The following is a 23386-nucleotide window of genomic DNA, read 5'->3' as shown; positions in this document are numbered from 1 at the left end:
CGGTGAAAGGTAAAGAAAAGAAGATGAAAAAGCATAGTTTCAAAGTAGATTTAGCAAAACCAATAGTGTTGCCCAATGTTGATATATCCAAATTAAAGGGGCAAGCACTCATTGATTTTGGTGAACTATGCAAAGCCAGAGCCGAACAAGAGAAGCAAATGGCTATTCAAAAGAAAAATAAAGTACTTTAGAAGGTGAAAGCACTCTTAACTGACATGCTACCTGAAGCTATAGTGACAACAGATGTAGCCATCCATGTACAACTGGATGAACTCCTAACCAAGATAGAGACATTTGGAGTAGATGCATCGGAATATTTGAGCAAATTAAAGGACAAGGAGCTCACTGCAAAAATGATTGAAGAAGTACAGAAAGCTATTGCCATTGGCAAAGTTAAACTTGTCAAATTTATTGCTGAGTTGACCCCTCAACTCAAACACATTCTTTGTTTATTTCATAAACTCTGTACATTCTCTTTATTTATTAAAGATATCAAGAATAAAACTGAAGTGATTGAGAAAGAGATCACCGATCTCTCTAATAAGTTGACCACTAAGCCTAATTCCATTCAGAATTTTTATACCAAGCTACAACAGCTCATGGCTCAACAATTAGAACTAAGGAATGAAGAACACAAGATAAGGATGGACATAATGACACTTCAAACATTATTCCTTCCTCATCTTTCCTCCGTCCAAGAGCAGATTAACAAGGCTACATCCCTATCCACTCAACAAGAGGGAAGCACATTAGATGGACTCATTTCACTGTTAGCCGACATTACAACTCAGAATTCACTCATGGACAGTGTTAAGGATGCCCTCTCTACCGCTCTCACCGATGCAAGGACAAAGTATAAATCCATTGTTGACTAGTTGTCACCACCGAATGATAACTAAATTTTGATGTTTGTCAAAAAGGGGGAGTGATATAGTATCAAAGCATCAAAGTATCAAACAAAAGGAGTGTAGTATACAGGGGGAGTATATACCAAGCAAAACAAAGTATTCAAAACAGAGTCAATTTCGACATAGCAGTGAACCGAGCAGTTATCACAGAACTTTGATCACCGAGCATGCAAAATTAGAATTTTGTATAGTATATTGATAAGGGGAGTATATCTGAATATACTATTTCATTGACTAATGTATATACTGTTTGTTTAGTCAAATTTTGTAAGTATATAGATTTTTGAGTTATGACTTTGAAAGTAGTTTTGTCAAACATCTCAACTAATGTCAAAAGGGGAGATTGTTACTACTTATCAAGTTGTCATTAGTTTTACATCCAAAGTCATTCTATATACTCTAGTCGGTTACTACTACCGAAATATTCAGTCGGTATGAATGGAACAATCGGTTAAAGAAGAAAGTATTCACAGAGCCCAGTATGCACCGAGTTGTCTAGCGAGTATCATTCCATGTCTACCGAGCAAAAATAATGATACACTGAGTTGATATACATCGAGTGAAACATGTTACCAGATTCATTGAACCTAGACACACATATGAAAGCATGTTACAAGATCAAGGAACATAGAACCGTTATCACATTGGAAATTGCACTTAAAGATTGTGTATGATTTCGAGGTCATTTATCCAATGAAATATTTTGTATAGTTATTCATTCGATAAATCATGTTTGTAAGATCGAAGCAATGAATCAGATCACCGACATAAGAGATCTATTTATACAACATGGATTAAGGATAGAAGTGTGACAAATAGAGATATACAAAGGTGTATGAAGCAAGACATGTATGATACATGAGAAAGCACTAAGTGTTATTACTGTTACAGAGACACAGAGGTCACCGAGAAGGATTTCAGAGAACAGTCAAAGAACAGAGTAAATAGAAGGGTTTATCGAGTTACTTTATGGGTTACCAAGGTATTCTATAAGCAAGGTAATCTTATTTTGAGCACATATAATCTGCTATAACATTCCAGATGTAAAGTTTCAGATATTTGTAAAAAATTTATTGAAATATCTTGAAGTTGTAAGAGAAACCTTTAACAGGGTAAAAGACTCTAACCAAGTCTATAAATTGTAAAGCCTCTAACCAGGTACAACATTTAGTTTAAGTGTTGTAAAATCCTTTAGCAAGGTAGATCTACCAGATCTTGATACTCCTAATAGGGTAAGCTATCAGAAATAGCTAAACACGTATCTCTAACCGAGCACTCTTTATTATTGCAATAGTGAAGTTGTGGGTGCCATCCCCATCGCAGTTTTTCTCTCTAACCAAGAGTTTTTGCGTAACCAAAATATATGTGTTATGGAGTGAATCATGTATGATTGTTATTTATTTATTTTAGCTTTATGTTATGTTACAACAGTTTTTAGTTTATGCATAATAGTAAAGATATTGTTGTTAAAAGGATTTGAAGTACTGATTCACCCCTCCCCTCTCAGTACATTAGCTTTCCATATTGGGCCTAACAGGAAATGCATTTAACACTTACTTATTTGAAACGACCAACTAATTTCCATTTGAAGTAACATAAATTTATCTTTAATTATTTTCTACAAATGAAAACCTTACTTTAAATATGAATTCTAATACTTGAAAGGTATTAAATTGCTTGAAAGACCTTGGAAACGAATTTAACACTTACTTTTTGTAGGGAATAATAAGCTTCAAAATAACAACATTGTTTTTAATTACTAATTGTTTGAAAAGGATATTTGAAAAGAGTCTAAACACTTGCTAGTTAACCACTGTAAATAATACTTATTCTCTTGATAAACAATTCTAATCAATCTACTTCTAGTTGTTCTTAGGTTATTGCCAAATCCTTTACAAAATTATGAGGAGATAAACTAACTATTCCTTCCACTTGAAGTAACATAAATGGTAACTATATCAATTTCCAAATTTCTAGAAGAGAGCTAATGTTTGTTTCCTAAACTTCCTACAACTGAAATTATTGTTGAATTTTCTAAGTGAACATGGGATAGGTTTCTTGAAAGGGCATTTGTTTAATTAAGATAGAATCCGGAAATCTACATCAACCAAATCTAACCTTTATTCAACTTCCCAACTAAGTTTCATTACAAACAAAATTTGAGTATTGAGTTTGGCCAGATAAGTCAAGTTTAATATCCTCATGAAGAAGGATCTCGGTTTTTGTTCATTTCCTTTTGCTAGAACTATTTTTCTTTTCATGGATTGGAATTATTTGGTTTCAAATAAACTTTCTTAGCATCCAAACTAATACTAGTTCCTACAAAATACATTATATCTTTGTGGAAACTTTAACTATACAATTCATCACCAAGTTTAAATGCTAATAGATTCATCTATACTAATTACTTGCAATAAAAAGTAACCTCTCCTTTTACTAGTCTTATGTTTCTTTAAAGCTAGAAGATAATTATTGATTATTATTAGATTTTGAATTATTCTAAAATACCTTGTATACTCTCTATCTTGAAAACCAATTTTGGTTAAAGACGAATAAAAAATCCAACTTCTTAAATTGAGGGAAACTTTAACTAAACATTATTTCATATTGCTTCAAATACATAAAAAGGGTAACTATGAATCTAGTCATAAATTACTTGGGAGGTAAATTCTTTTAACCTTTAATACTTACACTAATTAAAGTATAAATAAAAAAGGGTATTTTGATGTCAAATAACAAAAGAACTTAAATATTTTAAATGTATTGAATGTCTTGGAGGGAATCTATTAACTATTCGAATTTATTGAGACTAACTAGCGATACTTGGTGAAAAGAACCAAAACTTTGGAATGATTTTATTTATCTTAACTTGTGCAAAAATTTCCAAGGTGAGATATCATTTCCCTTTCCTTTTGTTTTCTTAAATCAAATTAATTTATTTTATAAGGATATTTAACTGTTATATCTACATCCCAAGAAAGATTAATTCAAGATAATAGGTCCCTTAATGTTTGATTATCCCTTTGAATTGCATATGTGTTAATTTCCCCCTTTTGCCTCATGCAAATTTTATCCTTTAAAAACCCAAATAAACTCTTTATAAATAAAATATTGGTTGGAAGGAAAGTCCAAATTTTAAAACTTGAATTCTCATATTAAAACTCCATTAATAAGGTCACTAACTTGAGTTAGACTTCTCCCTATAAGATTAATGACCACTTTAATTTTTCTTTAATATTTTATTGATCCATTTTACTTCAAAAAGGGGTAAATATTTATTCAATCAAAGAAATGATACAAAGAAGAGGCCTCGTGCCCGCCAAGAAAAGAACTCAACTGAGCACCCAAAAGACAACAACAACAAATCTACTACATATTCTTGTCCTCCAACACTAACCTATCTAAGTTCTTGGTGCAGGAGCACCTGGAATATGTTAATTAGTTTTTGAGTCTTAGGAGTTAGGGTTAGGTCTATTTTGATTCAATAAGGTTTGTTGAGACCATTTGTAATTTTATTTCATGTTTTTGGGTATGTTTGTCAAAATTGGAGTCATGATTTTAAAATTTATAAACTTGCTCAAAATGTTGTCATTTCTGTCATCGAGATAAGTTATACTGATAAAATGTCATTATGATAAAATGTTGTCATTACTGTTATCGGGATAGGTTAGACCGATAAGGTATCATTGTTGTTATCGGGATAGGTTACACTATTGGATTTGCAAAATTTTGATTGGCCAATTTTGAATGGCTATTCCGATAAGGTATCAATATTGGCATCGAGATCTAGTTATTAGATAAAGCATCATCGTGGTCAAAAGTTGTCATCAGAATAGTTAAATCGATAAAGTTGTCATTGGGATAGTTTTCTCTATCGGTATTGGTAAATATTGTTTAGTCGATGGTTGATGGCTATACCGATAAACCTTCAAATGTCTTGCTCGGCATAAGCTATACCAAAATGAGCGACATTAGGGTAGGTTGTTCTATCAGAATTACATGAAATTGTTGCTCCAGCTTGAAGATTTATTCTGATGGGTGATCAAGAAGACATGTTCAGAATTTCTATTCCGATATCGGTTTCCAACAGTGATTTATCAGCTCGACATTGCTATTCTGACACCTGTATTCGACAATGATTTATCAAATGTGGATTTTGAACTGTCATGCAGTCCAATGGTCATGATGGGAAAGTTTGAATTTGGTATAAATTGTATGAGAACTAACAGGTAGAGAACTGGAGGGGGAGAACGAGGAGAATTCTACAAAGTAATTCTGTAACTATTTTTTCAAATTTAAAATCACTGGCACTGAATTGGAAGCTTATTTTTTGTAATTCACTTTGTTTCTGTAATTTGCTCTAATTATGTATTTACATATTGTTGTTTTGATTCAAATTGTTTAAGTGAGCACATGTGGGTGTATAGTGGTGTGTTATCTTCCATTCATCGATGATTTGAAATTATAAGTTGTTAGAAAGATTTTGTAGATTGTTCATGGGGTCACTTGGTAGCTAGGCTAACTAGGGTTCTAACAATAATTTTGATAGTTTCTCCCTGATTCGATTGTTAGAACACCCTAAAAATTGGTGTGAGGACCCAAGAGGGATAGAGGATAGCTATATTTACAATTATGGTTTCTAATTTGATGAACATATAAGTTTGTTTTGTTGTAGTTTGATTATTGAATTTGTAGTCGAGAGTCTTTGAAAGGGTTTTCCATAGTTGAATGTTGTAAGTTTGAAGGAAGGAGTTTTTGTCTTGCATCAAGTGGTATCAAAGCGAGGGAGTAGATTCCTTGAAAGGAGATAGTTGGAAGTTGAGAGAAGAGTGAGTAAGTGATATCAGACAAGATGCCTCCTAAGAACATTGGTACTGCCAGAGAGTTGCAAGAGTTGAAAGAGAAGAATACAAGGTTGTAGGAGTTCTACAATGTTGTGTTGGCGAGGCTTGAAGAAATAGAGCCTAATCAGAGAATGGATGTTGATTTGGGAGATGTGAGTGAAGAGGAAGAAGAAGAAGAGTTCCAGGAAGCAGAAGCAGAAGAGCAATTGGACCTTGAGGAACAGAGGACAGTCAAACTTCTAAAAGTAGTTCAAGGTGACAAACATAAGGTGAAAGTTGAATTCCCTATGTATGGAGGTAATTTGGATGAAAAAGGGATTCTATATTAGATTGAATCTATGGACAATCACTTTAAATATGAATATGTTTCTGATGAGTAACAGATGAAGATAGCAAAGACAAAGTTGAAAGGACATGCATTATTATGGTGGGACTATGAACAAGCTGAAAGGAGGAAGAGAGGTAAGGCAAAAATAGTTTCTTGGGACATGATGGTTGCTAAACTTAAGGGTAATTTTCTTCCTAAAGACTATGAAGTTCAAATGTATAAGAAACTCCAAGGTTTGAAACAAAAAGAGTTAGTTGGATCAACATTTTCAGACATATCACACTTTGCAGAGATAGTAACGTGGAGTCTGTTGACTATCTTCTGCCACAATTGAAAGCTCCCAAGTTGTGAATCACAAAAGACCCTATGATTCTTTTCCAGCCATAGGTTCCATATAATAAGGGCAGGCCCAATAGTCCAAGCCACCTGAAGAAAGAGATGTTTTGACTGGAGGTCTTCCCAAACTCTCCCAAAAATCAATTATGGAGGTAACATGAATACAAGCATGTTGTCAAGCCTCCCACCACCTGTGCCAAATCTCTCTAGAGAAAGGGCATAGAAAAAACAAGTGGGAGCAACACTCCTCACTATGCATACAAAGAGAATAGATAGAGGGTCCCTGAAAACCTCTCTTATGAAGATTCTCCCATGTGAGACATTTCCTGTGAGCAACTAGCCATAGGAAACAATTACATTTAGGCCAAGAAGAGTTGTTCCATACCTTCTTCCACCAGGGTACATATATAAAACCATGCACTTGCCTGTATAACTTGGCATACCCTTCAACTATAGTAAATTTTCCTTTTGGGTTGGGGCCCCAAGCCAAAATATCTCTCTTTGAGAGAGCTGCATAACCTACCTTCCAAGATTTTAACCAACACAGTATGGTCCTCATCAGAATTACCCAAGGGCCACCTCCGCAGATATTTCTAGAAAGTCTTCTCTGCCTAACCTATACACCTAGCCATTTTATAATTCTCCACCTTAATCCGTCCAACATTAGTGAAAATATTGCAAAGAGATTGAATCTGCGGATAACTAGAAAGAATAGGAGGATGACCATCCCAGGAGTCCTTCCAAAAAAGAGCTTCAGAACCTCTATGACAAATCCAGAAAAAGCCATCTTTAATAAGCTAAGGACCCTTTTTAAGAGTGTCCTAGATACAAGATCCCCTACCCAATAAACCAAGGCTTGGCACCTCCTAGCCAACAACACCTGGGAGATACTAGTGTGTTAAAATCTTGGCCCAATCTTGATCTTGATTGTTACACCACCTCCAATATAGCTTAGCCACCAAGGCCTTGCTAACTAGAGCCATAAACTGAAGACCAAGTCCCCTAGCATGCTTCAGTCTACAGATATATTCCCATTCAACTAAACTCTACTTAGAAGAAAGAAAACTTCCAGACCAAAGAAATTGATGAGAAAGAGCATCAAACTCTCTCAAAAAGCTGGAGGGGGGAGTCTACACAAAACACCTATACATGGGAAGAGCCTGCACCACTGTCTTCAAAAGAGTCACTCTCCCAACATAGGATTACCACCTGTAAGTCCAATTACTAACCTTGCTTCGAAATTTGTCTGAAATTCCTTGCCAAAAATCTCTATGATGAGTCCTCAAGTTCAAACGAATCCCGAGGTACATCAAATGAAGAGATCGAATTTGAAATTTAAGGATCTTGGAAATCCTATTTTGAATATGCCAAGGACTATTAAAGAAATATATGGAAGATTTATCCTCATTGATTTTCTGACCTGAGGCTTTCAAGTAGATGTCAAGGCTCTCCTAAAGTTCATTTCCTCATTAACTCAGGCCCTACCTGTCAAACCTATGTCATTCACAAAATGATGAAAATAGGGGGGGTAGAGAATTGCTCCAACTCCATCCTTGAATAAGACCTTGTCTCACCTGAGATGTAATCAATCTGCCAAGACCCTCAGCCATGATAATGAATAAATAGGGGGATAGAGGGTCCCCTTTCCAAAGTCCCCGAGAAGCACTGAACAACTCCGAAGGCTCCCCATTAATAAAAATTGAGAAGGAGGTAGAAATCACACAACTAAGCACCCAATTCACCCAATCTTCTCCAAAGCCAAAGGCTAAAAGGATTTTCTATAAGAAATCTCAGTTCACCCTATCATAGGCTTTGGCCATGTCAAGTTTAATAAACATCGCTTTCTCCTTTGAGTTTTCCATTGAGTGAATGGCCTCCATTTCTATCACAACATCGTCCAAAATCTTCCTTCCATCAATGAAACCACCTTGCTCCTTAGAGATCAGAGTACAAAGGAAAGGTTTGAGTCTTTCAATAATCAATTTAGTGATTATCTTGTAGACCACATTACATAGTGCTATAGGCCTGAATTGATCCAAACCATTAGCCCCCTCCTTCTTAGGAATGAGAACCAAGAAGGTAGAATTCATAGACTTAAGAATTTTCTTATTCCTATTAGATTCCTTAACCACATCTAGAAGATCGTATTTTATAATCTCCCAAAATTCTTAAAAAAACTCAATAGGAAACCCATCAAGGCCAAGAGCCTTACCATTTTTCATATGAAACACAACTTCCTCTAGTTCAGGTAACAAAATGGGATGCAAGAGGGCATCATTCATTTTAGCTGAGACCAAAGGGGGAATGCAATTCAAGATGGCCCTCTCTTCCACCATAGCGTTAGGATCCTCTTTGGTGAATAGTTTTGAAAAATACTTGACAACTTCCCTAGAAATTTCTTCATAAGAGGAGAGATGGGTGCCTTCTGAAGATATGAGAGAAGTAATATAATTACCAGACCCTCGAGCCTTAGCATAGTTATGAAAAAAATAAAAATTTCTATCACCTTCCTGGAGCCAATCAACCTAAGACTTCTGCTTCTATAAAATCTCCTCACGCAACTCCCACTCTTCTAAGTCCTTAAGAGCTAGGGAATCAGTTTTACTAAGATCAACAGTCATCCCTTGATCCATAATCTGACATGTGACATCATCCAACTTGGACTGAGCTACCATCTTTTGTACATGCAGATTCCCAAAGCATTATTTATTCCACCTCTTTAGCCTGTATTTCATATGTTGTAATCTCTTCCCAAAAGTATACATAGCCCTCCCATGGGCAGGTATCCCTTCATACCACCAGTTAACCATAAGCTCCTTTAAATATTGATCACACAACCACATCAACTGGAATTTGAAGGAAGGATTTTTGGAGACTCTAAAAGAGGTGGCAAAAAACTTGACGGGCCAGTGATCAGAGCCCCTCCAATCAAGAATTTCTAAACTGGTGGTCCACCTATCATTCACCCAATAGCAAGATACCAAAAATATATCAAGCCTCTCTGAAATAGCCTCAACCCTACTCCTATTATTCCATGTAAAGACACCATTAGTTGGCTTCACATCAATGAGATTTAAGAAAATAATACTATCCCTGAGCAGACTTGAAGAAGGATCGTGCCTGAGTAATCCCCCTCGCTTTTCATCCAAACTAGTAACCACATTAAAATCTCTAGCTAAAATCCAAGGGAGAAAAGGATCCAGGGATGGAACAAAATTGATATGGGCCCATAGATGTGTCTTACCCAAAAGATCAGTAGGAGCATAAATATTAGAAAAAAGGCACCTTTCTCCCGACTCAAAGCTAGAAGCGACCAAAGAAATGGATGACCTTCTATAAATCCACCACAAGGGGGAGACCTTCCTCCGGTTCCAAAATCAAGAAAACCCCCCTAAAATTCCATGAGTGCACACTCCCTACCAATGGCCTTGGGGCTAGACATGCATAGCACAATTGGCCAAACCATCCACTGAAAGCTTGGTTTCTTGAATAAAAACAACATCAGGAGACTGAGATTCAATTAATCTGTAAATAAATTTTTGTCTAGGGATGTTGTTCAACCCCCTTAAATTCCATGAGATCACTATCATTTATGGGGTTGAGAGAAGTGGGAATAAATAGGCCTCACAAATCCTGACTCAACCAAAGTATCACCAATAAGCTTAACCTTTTCCTGGTCTATTTTCTGCCCACTCCGTAAAGGTTTGTCTAAAGAACCCTTTTTAAGGGGCTTCTACTGTAGGCCTAAAGCAGGCAAGGCTTTGTTACTCTTCACAGAATCTGAGGCCACCTTAGTGGAAGGGGGAGTAGAAGCCATGACAACTGCACCCTCTGGAACTCATGACCCACTAAGATCCCTGCTATCCTGAACTTGAAAGGGCAGGTCGGAAACCATCTGTCTGTCATGTTAGTCACCCAAAGATAAAGCCCGACCCTCTTTCATTGAGGTTGCATCCTATGCCCCATGTTGAACTAGGGCACCCAAAGACATTTCAACTGGAATTCCTTCCTCTTGGACCAAATCATCTAGAATATCAAACCTATTTAGAGTGACATGATTTTGCCTGTCCAACCAAGTTCTCTTCTTTCCTTTGCCTTTATTCTAAGGCTTAATAGGGGATGAATCCTTCCTTATCTGTAGGACCATCAGGTATGGGGGTCTTCCCCTTATCCTCCCCAAGAACAAAGTGAGGAGGATTAGAGGCTGTCAAGGAAGAAGATTTATTTTTGGGACATCTCCACTATAAATGACCATACTCATGAAATCTAAATGGAAATGTCTCATAGTCTAGTTGTTGGATCCAAGAAGATGTTCACAAACAAATTTCAATAGAGTTTGGTAAAGGGTTATTTAAATCAACTTCTACACAAATGTGAGCATAAGAAATTACCTTTCAATCCTGATTTTTTGTAGCTGAACCCATAGGTTTTCCAAGAAGCAGTGAGACTGAGTGAAGAATTTCTTCCCTCCAAAATTCTAATGTAAGCCTCGACAGTCAAACCCACACAGGCACTTGAGAAGGGAGCTCCTCAGCAGAGTTGAAGCCGATATGCCAAGGTTTAATAAATAGCCCCACTTGATTGAAGAAATAAGGGCCGCCCTCAAAAACCTTATTCCTATCTGCCAAGTTGGAAACAATTACCAAAAAATAGTTATTGGCTGCCAGAAGTAACTCCATATCTCCTTTGGGATTCTAGACTCGACGTGCCCAAGATTCTAAAATGGGTTAAGAGAGGCGAAGGCCCATTAATTTGCATATGAGAGCTTGATTACTCCAATATTCAACATCCTCCAATACTTGCTCTAGTTGAATAACCAAAAGTGGGCCATCCTAAGACCTCTCCAAACAACCATTCACCTTTTTCATTCAAAAAGGCTCTTTCAAAGAAGAAACTCCTTCCCCCAATTGGGGTTTACCTATGTGCTCCTTCACACATGCATGCAACAAATGAGATGGATCAACCATTTCCAAATCTTTGGAGATCACTTGAGAAGAGGGTAATCCTCTATTCTCCATGGACTCAAGGAAAAAGCACTAGATAAGAAAATGTGAAGAGGAGTGGGATTCCCCCAAACCCCAAATCACCGCACACCACCAACAACACGACACAGAATGAGGCAACGAAAAAACCCTACGACAACCAAGAACACGGGCTTGAGAAGACATGCACCCCTGTAGACCTGGTGAACCCCCCTGAATGTAGCAAAAGAATGTAGAAAGGAAAAAGGACGAGATAGGGAATGCTGACCCTAGCTCGAAGCAGCCGAGAATGCAAAGCCGCCATTTTTTTAATGATCCATTTTACTATACACTAAAGAAAACATTTTATTTGAAATAACACCCTTTTTAATTAAACTTAAGATTATAAATAAATTTTAATAACGTAATAACTTATTTATAATAATTAAAATTACAAATTAATTTCTAATGGCTTTTAGTTATCCAATGTACTTAATAGTACAAATATATTTCAAATTAAACAACTTAATACAATAAATAAATTTTAATTATAAACTCTAAACTATATTTTAATAAAATAATTTTATTTATTTATAATAAATTACATATTTATTAAATTAACTATTATTTATTTTTATTTTTTTTTAATTTGTTGTTATTACTTTTTTTAAAGAAATTTAAATAATATATGAGGGAGGGGTTCGGGCCCCACACCTTGTAGGCCCTAAGCACGTAGGGTGGGGTCTCCTGTTAGGCCCAATATGGAAAGCTAATGTACTGAGAGGGGAGGGGTGAATCAGTACTTCAAATCCTTTCTTGAACAATAACTTTACTGTTATGCATAAACCAAAAACTGTTGTAACGTAACATAAAGCTAAAACAAATAAATAACAATCATACATGATTCACTCCATAACACATATATTTTGGTTATGCAGAAACTCTTGGTTAGGGAGAAAAATTGTGGTGGGGATGGCACCCACAACTTCACTACTGCAATAATAAAGGTTGCTCAGTTAGAGCTACATGTTTAGCTATTTCTGATAGCTTACCCTGTTAGGAGTATCAAGATCATTAGATCTACCTTGCTAAAGGATGTTACAACACTTATTCTAAATGTTGCACCTTGTTAAAGGCTTTACAATTTATAGACTTTGTTTGAGTCTTTTACCCTGTTAAAGGTTTTTCTTACAACTCAAAATATTACAATAAAATCTTTACAAATATCAGCAACTTTACATCCGGAACGTTATAGCAGATTCTATGTGCTCAAAATGAGATTACCTTGCTTATAGCATACCTCGGTAACCCATAAAGTAACTCGGTAAACCTTTTTGTTTACTCTGTTCCTTGACCGTTCTCTGAAATCCTTCTCGGTGACCTCTGTGTCTCTGACAGTCACAATACTCAGTGCTTCCTTATCTATTACACATGTCTTGCTTCATACACCTCATTTCTTCCATGTTTTATCCTTAATCCATGCTGTATAAATAGATCACTTATGTCGGTGATTTAGTTCATTGCTTCGATCTTACAAACATGATTTATCGAATGAATAACCATACAAAATGTTTCATTGGATAGATGAGCTCAAAATCAAACAAAATCTCTAAGTGCAATTCCCAATGTGATAACAGTTCTTTGTTCCTTGATCTTGTAACACGTTTCCACACATGTGTCTAGGTTCAATGAATCTGGTAATACGTTTCACTCGGTGTATATCAACTCAGTGTATCATTATTGCTGCTCGGTAGACATAGAGTGTAACTCAGTATGCAACTCGGTGTATACTAGGCTCTATGACTACTTTCTTCTATAACCGACTGCTTTGTGCTTACCGACTGAATATTTCGGTAGTAGTAACCGACTAGAGTATACAGAATGACTTTGGATATAAAACTAATGGCAACTTAGTAAGTAGTAACATCTGCATGGGGGGGGGGGAAGGGGGGTGCGGCCCCCACTTTTCCCGCCTGCAGTGGTCTGCATGGGGGGAGGTGTTGCCGCCCTCTCTCCCGCCCAATATCATAAATTTAAAATTTAAATTTCCTTTAAAAGAAATAATATATTAAATTATTAAAAAAAATTATTTAATATAATTTTTATCATTAAATTAATCTTAAATTAATTAATTAATTTGATATTATTGTTAATTCATCTTAAATAAATAAACTTAAATTAAAATAAACCTAAAACAACAAATCAATTTAGAATATATATTTAATAAATAAATTTTAATTCTTATCTATTCATTTATTTATTTCCAACAAAAGTATATATATATTTTCCTTTTAACCACTAAGTAAATAATCGAATATAAAGGAAGGGTCTCATACAAAAGAAGATAATTTACTGAGCACTTTTGTATATACACTTTTTTTAAAAAAATACTAGCTTGCTAAAAACTAAAATTTGATGGAGTAATATATCATAATTAATTTATTTAGGGTTATTACAACATTGCTCTGCAAATTTTTGCTTGATATGGGCGAAAAGAGGGTTTTTGGTGCATGGGCAGACATGGGTTGGGATGACCTGCCACACGTGCCGCAACTGGTCTATGTGAATGGTAAATGGGTGGATATGGCAATGCGCAACACCAGGAAGGAGAATGTTAGGGATTTTAGGCCGCTTTCCAAGTATTTTCGTGGATTTTTCAGAGGAAGGGATAACGGAAACTGGAGGAGGTTGGATAAAAAAGGAGCAGGTCAGAGAGCACATTTTTATCGTAGGCATCTCGGGCAAGGTCCAAATCAAGGGTTGTTTCGCGATTGGTCTCGGGAGTTTCACGGACTGCGATCTGTAGATATGGGAGGCAAGGGTTTGTTTGCTAAAGCTATGAAAGCTTCGATTGTGATGGAGACAGAGGGGGCTACGAAGTCAGTACCTAGGCAGCATGTTGGAGACATATTGACAGAGCAACCAAAGAAGGGTATCATGGCGAAGCCACCTTTGTCGCAACAAAAGGGGGATAAGGTATGTGAAAATCCTATTGGTTCTATTCTGGCGGGTGGTTCCTCGTCTCAGGTATGGACTCCTATTCCCTGTATTGACATTCTTGGCTCCTCTGTGGATATGAAGGCAAGATGTTTAAATACAAATGCTATTGTTGGGAAAATCTGGGTGAAGTCAACTAGCTTGTCTAAATTTCATCATAAACTGCAGAAAAGTTGGCCGGATATGCGTTATTTTCAATTGCTTTCTGCGAATGCGTTTATTATTGTCTTTGTTTCTTCTTCTGTTAGGGATGAAGTTTTAAAATCTTCACATCACTGGTTTGGTAAGAATTTGGTGTCTATTTCGGCATGGAAGCCATTTTTTGTTCCTTATTGGTCAAAGACAGAATTGGTTCCTTTCTGGTTCGGTTTGCCTAAATTACCGTTTGAATTTATGGATCCAGAGGTTTTAGAACAAATTGGTAATACTTGTGGGTCTTACTTAACATCTATATTGGATTTTGTGGAGGGGGAGGTTCTGGTAAAAATATGTGTTTTGATTAACCCTAATAAAGTTTGTCCACATTCTTGTAGTATCAAATCCCACGAGGGTATTTGGAGGCAACCAATTGATAAATTATATAATGACCTTGTCAAAACTTCTTTGCTTTTGGATGCTCCTTTTCTTATGGATTTTTTGAAACATCCTGCTCTAGATGGGTCGAAACCTCGTTTAGGTAGCAAGGATAATCCCTTATCTGCTAGAACGGTGCCTATGATAGTGCCTGAGTCCACAGTAAAAGCTCCAACTATTTCTGAGGTTAACCAGGCTAAGAGGGTCGATGGGAGACGAGAGGATCATGTTGTGTCTCATAATATGAAACCATATTTTGTTGGTAATAATCCTAAAATGTCTAATGGACATAATGTGGTTGAAAAAACAAACACTATTATTTTAGAGGATAACAATGTGAACAATTGTCATTTGATTCCTATTGTCTCGGAGGGTATTACAGGGGTTTCTGATAATAATTTAGACAGTGTTTTGGCAGAGAATTCTCTGATTCGGCAAGTTAGGGGTCTACTGCATAACAACATGGATGGCAAATATTTTTCGTTAGATAGGTGTGTCTTTAATCAGGAGTTTCCTATCATCATACCTGAGGTCCAACAAGTTAATAATTTAATTATGATAAATCATGTCAGCTAGATGAGGGGATTACTGAATGAGTCATGTGTTCAATTGAGAATGATCTGACTGGTATTCAGAAAACCCTTCCAATCTCTGCCTCTAAGAATCCTTTTGAATCCTAGCTATAGAGGAACTTGGATCAGATAAGATGACAGGAGTGTTGGCTTCTCCTAAGTCAATTATAGACTCTGTCAAAGCCCAATCTAAGTCATTTGTGTCACCTTTTGTGGGTACCCCAAAATTTGCCAGTGGGTTGCAAATTTTCCAAGTTATGTCTACCCTGACCCCATCAGTTATTTCACCTAAGAGGAGGGGAAGGCCGCCTGGTAGCGTGAAGACCCAACAAGAGATTGATGTGGGGATTCAGGGGACATTGTCACCCAGTAAAAAGGGGACTTCTAAATCTTCTCAGGGGAAGGCTCAGGGGAAGTGTCAAGCTGCTTCAGGCTCTGTTAAGAAAAAAAGATCTCTACTGACTAGCCCGTGGGTTACAAGGTCAATAGTAGTTAAGAGAAATTTGCAACAGTCCTTTGGAGGAAAGAAATTTTCTTCGTCCCAAGAGAAGAGGGAAGCTTTGGTCTCCCCTTGAGGACAATGACGATTATATCCTGAAATGTTAGGGGTTTAAATGCCCCTAACAAGAAATGCTTGAATATATCCCAGATGGATTTAATCAAGGGTGATATCTTTATGCTTCAGGAAACAAAGTTGTCTTTGGATGCGGTGTGTTCAATTTTTAACTCTTGGAAAAGGTGGAAGTTTGTGCCTTCTCCTGCTGTAGGTGCTTCAGGTGGTCTTGCAATTTTATGGAATGAATATAATATCAATTTGCAGCTTGTTGCATCCTTGTTGGATTGGATGTTCATTTTGATACATAGTAGGTCCTTGAGGGTTAAGTTTTGGCTTTTCAATATTTATGGGCCCTCAGGTATTCAAGATAAGTGTGTGTTGTGGAGTGAGCTCATGAGGGTTTCGGCTCCCTTGAGAAAGGATTATTTCTTAATCTTTGGAGGTGATTTGAATGCCATTAGGAATATGGATGAAAAGAGTGGGGGTATATGCCTAATAAGAGAATTATTGAGGATTTTGGAGCTTTTGTTGATAATATAAACCTTTATGACTATAAAACTCAAAATGGGCCTTTTACCTAGACCAATATGAGAAGGGATTTCTCTCAGATTGTGGAGAGACTTGATCGGTTCTTACTTTTTGATAATTGGGTTGAATCAGATACTGATTTCTTTTCTATGGTGTTGCCCAATCCGAGGTCGGATTATTTTCCCATTTCATTGACTATTTTGGAAGACAAGGCCCCATAGATGACTTCTTTTAAATTTTAACCCATGTGGTTTAGGGACCCTTCTTTTTTGCCTCTTCTAAGAAAATAGTGGTGTTCTGCCCCCTTCTATCTTGGTTCCTGCATGTTTCACATTGCTAAAAAATTGTGGTTTCTCAAACAAAATATCAGAGTTTGGAATGCTTCACATTTTAAGAATATCTTCCTTGAAAAGACAAGAATCCAGGGTTTGATTGAAGGTTTGAACAATCAGGTGCTTCAATGTGGTATGTTTCATTCAATATTTGATGAGCTTAAGGAGCTAAAATCATAACTTGAAGAGGTTCTTGCTAGGGAAGAGGTCTATTGGCAACAAAAATCCAGAGAACTTTGGCTCTCTGATGGGGATAGGAATACAAAACTTTTCCATACCCCTAACAAGATAAAAAGGTAGCGTAATAGGATTTCTTGTATTTATAAATCTAATGGGGATCTTCTTACAGAGGTGGAAGAGATCTCTTCAGAAGTTGTGGGGTTCTTTAAATCATTGCTATCTTCAGAAAAAGAGGATTTTGAGGATGACTTTATTTCCCATATTCCTTCTTTAGTTTCTGAGATGGATAACAAGATGCTCATTTCTCCGTTTTCACTTGAGGAAGTCAAGGTTGCTATTTTTGCTATGGATCAGGATAAGGCTCCTGGGCCAGATGGTTTTACTCCACTGCTTTTCATAAATGTTGGGAGTTTGTTGGTATGGATGTTCTATTGTCCGTGGAAGAAGCAAGAAGGAATAGAACAATTCTCAAATAGTTAAATACTACTATGATTGCCATTATTCCTAAAATAGAGGTTACTAAGACTTTTGCAGATTTTCGTCCTATCTCCCTTTGTAATACTCTATACAAAATTTTTACCAAAGCAATTTCTATGAGATTGGCCACACTTTTACCTAAAATAATTTCATCAAAACAAGGAGGTTTTGTCCCCGGGAAGGAGACTGTTGAGGGAGAAATTGTGGCCCATGAGGTTTTGCACTCGATTTCCTCCCAAGTGATTCCAACTATGGTACTTAAGCTAGATACGATGAAAGTGTATGATAGTGTAGAATGGAGTGCATTAAAGAGTATTTTAATCAAATTGGGTTTCTCTAGTGCATGGGTTGAGTGGATTCATGTGTGTGTTTCCTCTGCATGATTCTCTATCTTAATAAATGGTTCTCCTTGTGGTTTCTTCTCTTCTTCCAGGGGTTTAAGGCAAGGGGACCCCTTGTCTCCTTTTCTTTTCATCTTGTTGGCTGAAGCATTTAGTTGGGCCATTAGGGCTGCTTCTTTAAATGGGTCTTGGAGAGGGGTTACAATTCCCAATATGCCTCCCCCTATCTCTCATTGTCTTTTTGCGGATGACACTTTGCTTTTTGGTCATGCTTCGTTGGCAAAAGCTAAGGTAATTAAGAAAATTATCGATAATTATTCATCCTTTTCTAGTCAGAGAGTAAATGGGGCTAAGTCTAAAATTTTCTTTTTGAATACCTCCCCCTTGGTTCAACAAAGGTTACAGATTTTTTGGGGCTTTCAAGTGGGGGCTCTTCCTTGTAGTTATCTCGAGGTTCCCTTTTTTGTGGGCCAGGCAAAATCGGGTTTCTGGGACAAAGTTGTATCTACAGTTTCTAAAAGAATTATGTCTTGGAACCATAAATGGTTGACTTTGGTAAAGAAAACCCTTCTCATTAAATCAGTATTGAATGTTGTTCCTATATATCTTATTTTGGTCCTAAAAACTCCTAGGGCAGCAATTGTTGATCTCCAGTCCACCCTTAGAGCTTTTCTCTGGGAGGGTAACAAGGATGGGAAAAGGAAGATTCCTCTCTTGGCATGGGAGAATGTGTGTCAACCTAAAGAACTTGGTGGGGCAGGGATTCAAAATCTTGAGCATCAGAATTTAGCTCTAGGGGCTAAGTTGGTTTGGAAGCTATATGACAAGTCAAATTCTCTATGGGCGAGAATTATGTTTGCAAAATATTTGAACAATGGGCCTAGGGAAAGTATTTTTACTATTTCAAATTTGCCCTCGGGCTCCTCTATTTGGAATTTTCTTTGTAAATGTAGAAGTGTCATTTTGCCTCACCTTGCTTGGGTGGTTCATAATGGTCAGAAAGCGAGATTCTGGGAGGAGATGTGGAATGGTTATAGCCCTATGAATGATATAAGGGATTGGTCACCTCTGAGACCTCTCCTTGTTTCTCTATGGGGTGTGCATGTAGCTAATTATTTTGAAATTATGTCAATTGGGCCCTTCATGACTGCTAAATGGAAGTCTATTTATTTTTTGGATATTGACCAAGCTATAAAGAAGGATTATGAGCTTGCTTTAAAAGACAAGGTTGTAATTTTCTCCGATCAGGAAGATGAGCTAATTTGGACTAAGAATTCCTCTGGGCAGTATACGGCTAAGGATGGGTATAATTCACTTAGGCATGTTATCTCTGCCCCCTCTTGGCCATACAAATTATTTTGACATGTTGCTTGTCTTCCAAAAGATGGGACTTTTGCTTGGCTAGTTGTACAGGATAGGGTTCTCATAGGATTAAGGCTAGATAGCTTGGGGATTACTATGGCTTTTCCTTGTATCTTTTGCAACAATCACCTTGAGTCATCATCCCACCTTTTTTTGCATTGTGATTTTGCTTCAGATTGTTGGTATTGGTTATTTGTTAAGTTGGGCATATCCTCGGTTATTTGTAAAGACTTGAGTTCTTAGTTCAGCTCCTGGCCTCTCCTTTTCTCTTCATCCTTCTTTGAGTGCCTCTGGGTTATTGCCCCATCGATTATTATTTGTAACATATGGTTAGAAAGAAACAGATAATTTTTTCAAAAGGAGAGTTCTTCGTGGTTGCAAATCGTGGAGAGAATTGAGTGTTCTATGTTTGAGGGAGCCTTGTCATATATTTTTAAGAGTTTGGATAATCTTAATTCCTTCTCTAACTGGGATAGTAAAATTTCTAAGTTTTGGAAAGGTTTGTCAATAATACCTTCTCAGGGTTGTGTCTCTCAAAAATATTCTACTGCTAACAAGAGAAGGGAAGCTATTTGGAAACCCCCTCCTTTTGGCCTTTTTAAACTTAATTATGATGGTGCTTCAAGAGGCAATCCTAGTCTAGCTGGAACTGGCATGAAAATATTTGATCATGATGCTAATCTAATCCTTGCACAAAGTCATGCTTTGGGTTTCAAAACTAACAATTATGCTGAGTTGCATGCATTATCCTTTGGCTTGGATATGGCTATTAGCATGGGCATCAAGTGTTTAATCATTGAGGGGGATTCGATGGTTACTTTTCAATGTGTCTCAAATAAAAAATCACATTGTTGGCATTTACAATATGTTCTGGATCATATTTTAAACAGTTAGAGTTCTTTGATTATTATCTGCTTTCTCATTGTTTTAGAGAAATCAATAAGGTGGCGGATTTTTTGGCTAATCTTGCTATTGATGTTAATGATAATCATTTAAATGTTAATAAGGAGGAGTTGCCTTCTTTTGATAGTATGCTCAGATGAGTAATCTCTTCATGGGCGGGTACCTTATATCTCTTACATAAGAGGAAGATATTTGATTTGGTGCTCTCCCTTGTGTTTGAAGTATACACTGTACAATAATCATTTGTTTCATCTCATTTCTTGATTATCATTTCTTGGTATGTGTGGTGTCATTATATGACATATCTATTGTGATCTGTTCAAAATTATCTATCAAGGTACTTGTGTTTTGGTCATGATTGGGTAAGCATCTTTTATTTGCATCTGTTGGGGTGTTTCATGTAATGTTCTTCTACCGCCAGTACCGTGGAAGGTATTATGCTATTATTGTCTCAATTATGAAGATATCTCTTATGAGCTTTAAAATTGATGATTGCCCTCGTTTGTAATCATGAATTCTGTTGGCACTTCTTACTCATGTTTTTTTTCTGAAGATGTCTTTAAAAGGTGGCATCAATATTGTTTTTTGCATAAGGTTTTTTTTGGTTCTTTCTCGGGTGTGCAAATGTCAAATGTTTCTTCTCTTTAAGATACAGGGTTATAGTAGATTGTCGAGTCGTGATCTCAAATGAGGATACAAGAGATAATTCTGAGATGCTTGGTAAAGTTTTTAATTTGTTTTCTCCTTAGGTGGATTATGAGGTACGCACGTTGGTGGGAAGTCTCTGGTTGCAGACTGGTTCTAATTTTTCTGGTTATGAGATTTTGTCTCGATTTCTTACTATTTGTTATGACATTTTGTATGATGAGGTTTTGCTCCAACTCTTGGTTTCCATGTTCATACTTCCTTCGATATGCACTTGGGAGCTTGTTAGGTCTGCACTAGATAGCTATCATTTTGAGCTGGGGTCTTTTTACTATGGGGGCTTTCTTCCTCATTCTGACCTACTAGGTAATGGGTGGTGTGGGGAGTTACTATTTGAAATGAGAATGGGTTTAATCTATGATAGAATGGGAGATACTTTGAAATCATTTGAAAGCTTGCTAGATTGGGTTTCACCTCAGATTGTGGATAAGGCTTTGGTTTCATTTATGGCTTTACATTCGCTGTTCTCACTTTGTTTTTTGGTTTCAACACCTCCAAGATTGGACTTCCCCTTGCAGATTGTCCCTCCTTTGGGAGAGGATAGGGAACCTCCCGATGAGAGCTCAAGCTCTTGGTTTTTGACATGATTATATAATGCAGGTATTTTTTGGTTCATATCTCTTTTTGATGCAAATTACATCTCATGAATTATTCAATTTTTTTGGAATCTTGAGAAGATTTGGTGCGGCCTGGTTATTCGTTATGAGGTTGCTCATCTGCAGTTTCAAATTATGTAGTTTCTTTCCCTATGGGGTTGTGTGTATATCTCCAATTTTTGGAAGGCTTACAGACACATGATATGTACATCTCTAAAGCTATGTAACGGGTGGGTTTAAACTGATCTTGTATATGGGGTATTCGGGTTATTTTAGTTTGTGTTTTTCTAGGGTCGTGACCAAAGGTTTTCTTGCGAGTTCTTTCTTGCCGGTATGCCCTTTGAACTCGTTGTGAAACAAAAATTGATTATATTAATAAAAAAATAGTTTAGTGGCATGTCCAGTTTTATTGAAAAAAAAAAATTAAAATTTGATGAAAGTAAGAAAAAAAAAACATTATTTATTTATTTATTTTCCAACTCAATCTGAAAATAAGGAGAGAATTTAGAGGAAAGAGAGAAATCTTCTACATTGTTTAACCCAACACTTTTGATATCCACCTTTCAAATCTAAGTAAATTACCCAAATCCTTAACTACTTTTAATTCTCTAAAGTTTGTCATAGAAAATACAATAAGCGTGTAGATAAAATCCCCATCTTCTTTTCTCATTTTGAAAAGAAAGTATGGAAGAAAGAACCCGAATCCACAAGATGAATGAATATTTGGTTGTTGAATCACCCTTTGTTCCCAGCTACCCTTCCTCAAACCTCCCTTCATAGCTTGGTGAAGATCTTCTCAAAATCCTCGAAGTAAAAATCCTACAATTTTCCTACAAAATTTCTCCTACAACTAACATGAATTTGAAATTAATTTCTTAATAATTCAAAGACCTATTTCATCACATAAAACAATGAAATCCCCTTTTTCAAAAATCTAGAATTCAATACATAGAAAAGAGAGTCATTTTCCCACTACAAAAGAAATTAATTGATTTAGAGATTCTTTTCCCGAAATAATCCCATGCAAAAATGATTATTGTCATAGTGGGGGTTACATGCAAAAATTTGAATTTGAGATTCTCTTCTAGAACCTTCTCATTTCCTCCTACAACATGTGCTAAATAACGTATTGAGAAAATAAGTAATTTTTCAATTAATTTCATGCAAAATGATTGTTGTCATAGTGGGGGTTACATGGAAAAATTTAAATTCGAAATTCTCTTCTAGAATCTTCTCTTTTTCTCCTACAACATGTGAGTAAATAAGTAATCACCACTATTTAATTATTATTATTTTATTTAAAATAGTTTCAACCCCATTCTATTTATCTTTTCTAAACTAACATTACTCATGGAATTCATAACAATAATAATAAGCATAGTTTTAGTAGTAGTAGTGATAATAATAATAATAATAATAATAATAATAATAATAATAATAATAATAATAATAATAATAATAATAATAATAATAATAATAATAATAATAATAGCAAGTCATATCAAGGTCCAAAAAGAGGGTTATGACATCGTCCCCCCCTTAAATTGTGCATCGTCCCGATGCACTAAATATAACCTTAAAAAGAGTTTGTTGATTCATAATGTCTATAACCAAAGTGTAAACATCTGTTGCATCTTAATTGCGTCTTCTCATGTAGTATTCCTTTCATCATATTTATTCCATTATACTTGCATAAATCAATCTCTTTGTTTCGCAATTGGTATTGGCACTTCTCCAAGACTCTAAATGACTCTATCATTATTCCCCTCGATTGCTAGGTGGATCATTCCTTGCTTCATTGAACATTGGTGGTTAAGTTATCCAATTTGCTGATCATTCCCATTATAATTACTCCTATTACTATTGTATCCATCCATTTGATTTTGA

The sequence above is a fragment of the Cryptomeria japonica genome, chromosome 10 (genome assembly GCF_030272615.1).
Source record: "Cryptomeria japonica chromosome 10, Sugi_1.0, whole genome shotgun sequence".
NCBI lineage: Eukaryota > Viridiplantae > Streptophyta > Pinopsida > Cupressales > Cupressaceae > Cryptomeria > Cryptomeria japonica.
This window is presented reverse-complemented; position numbering follows the sequence as displayed.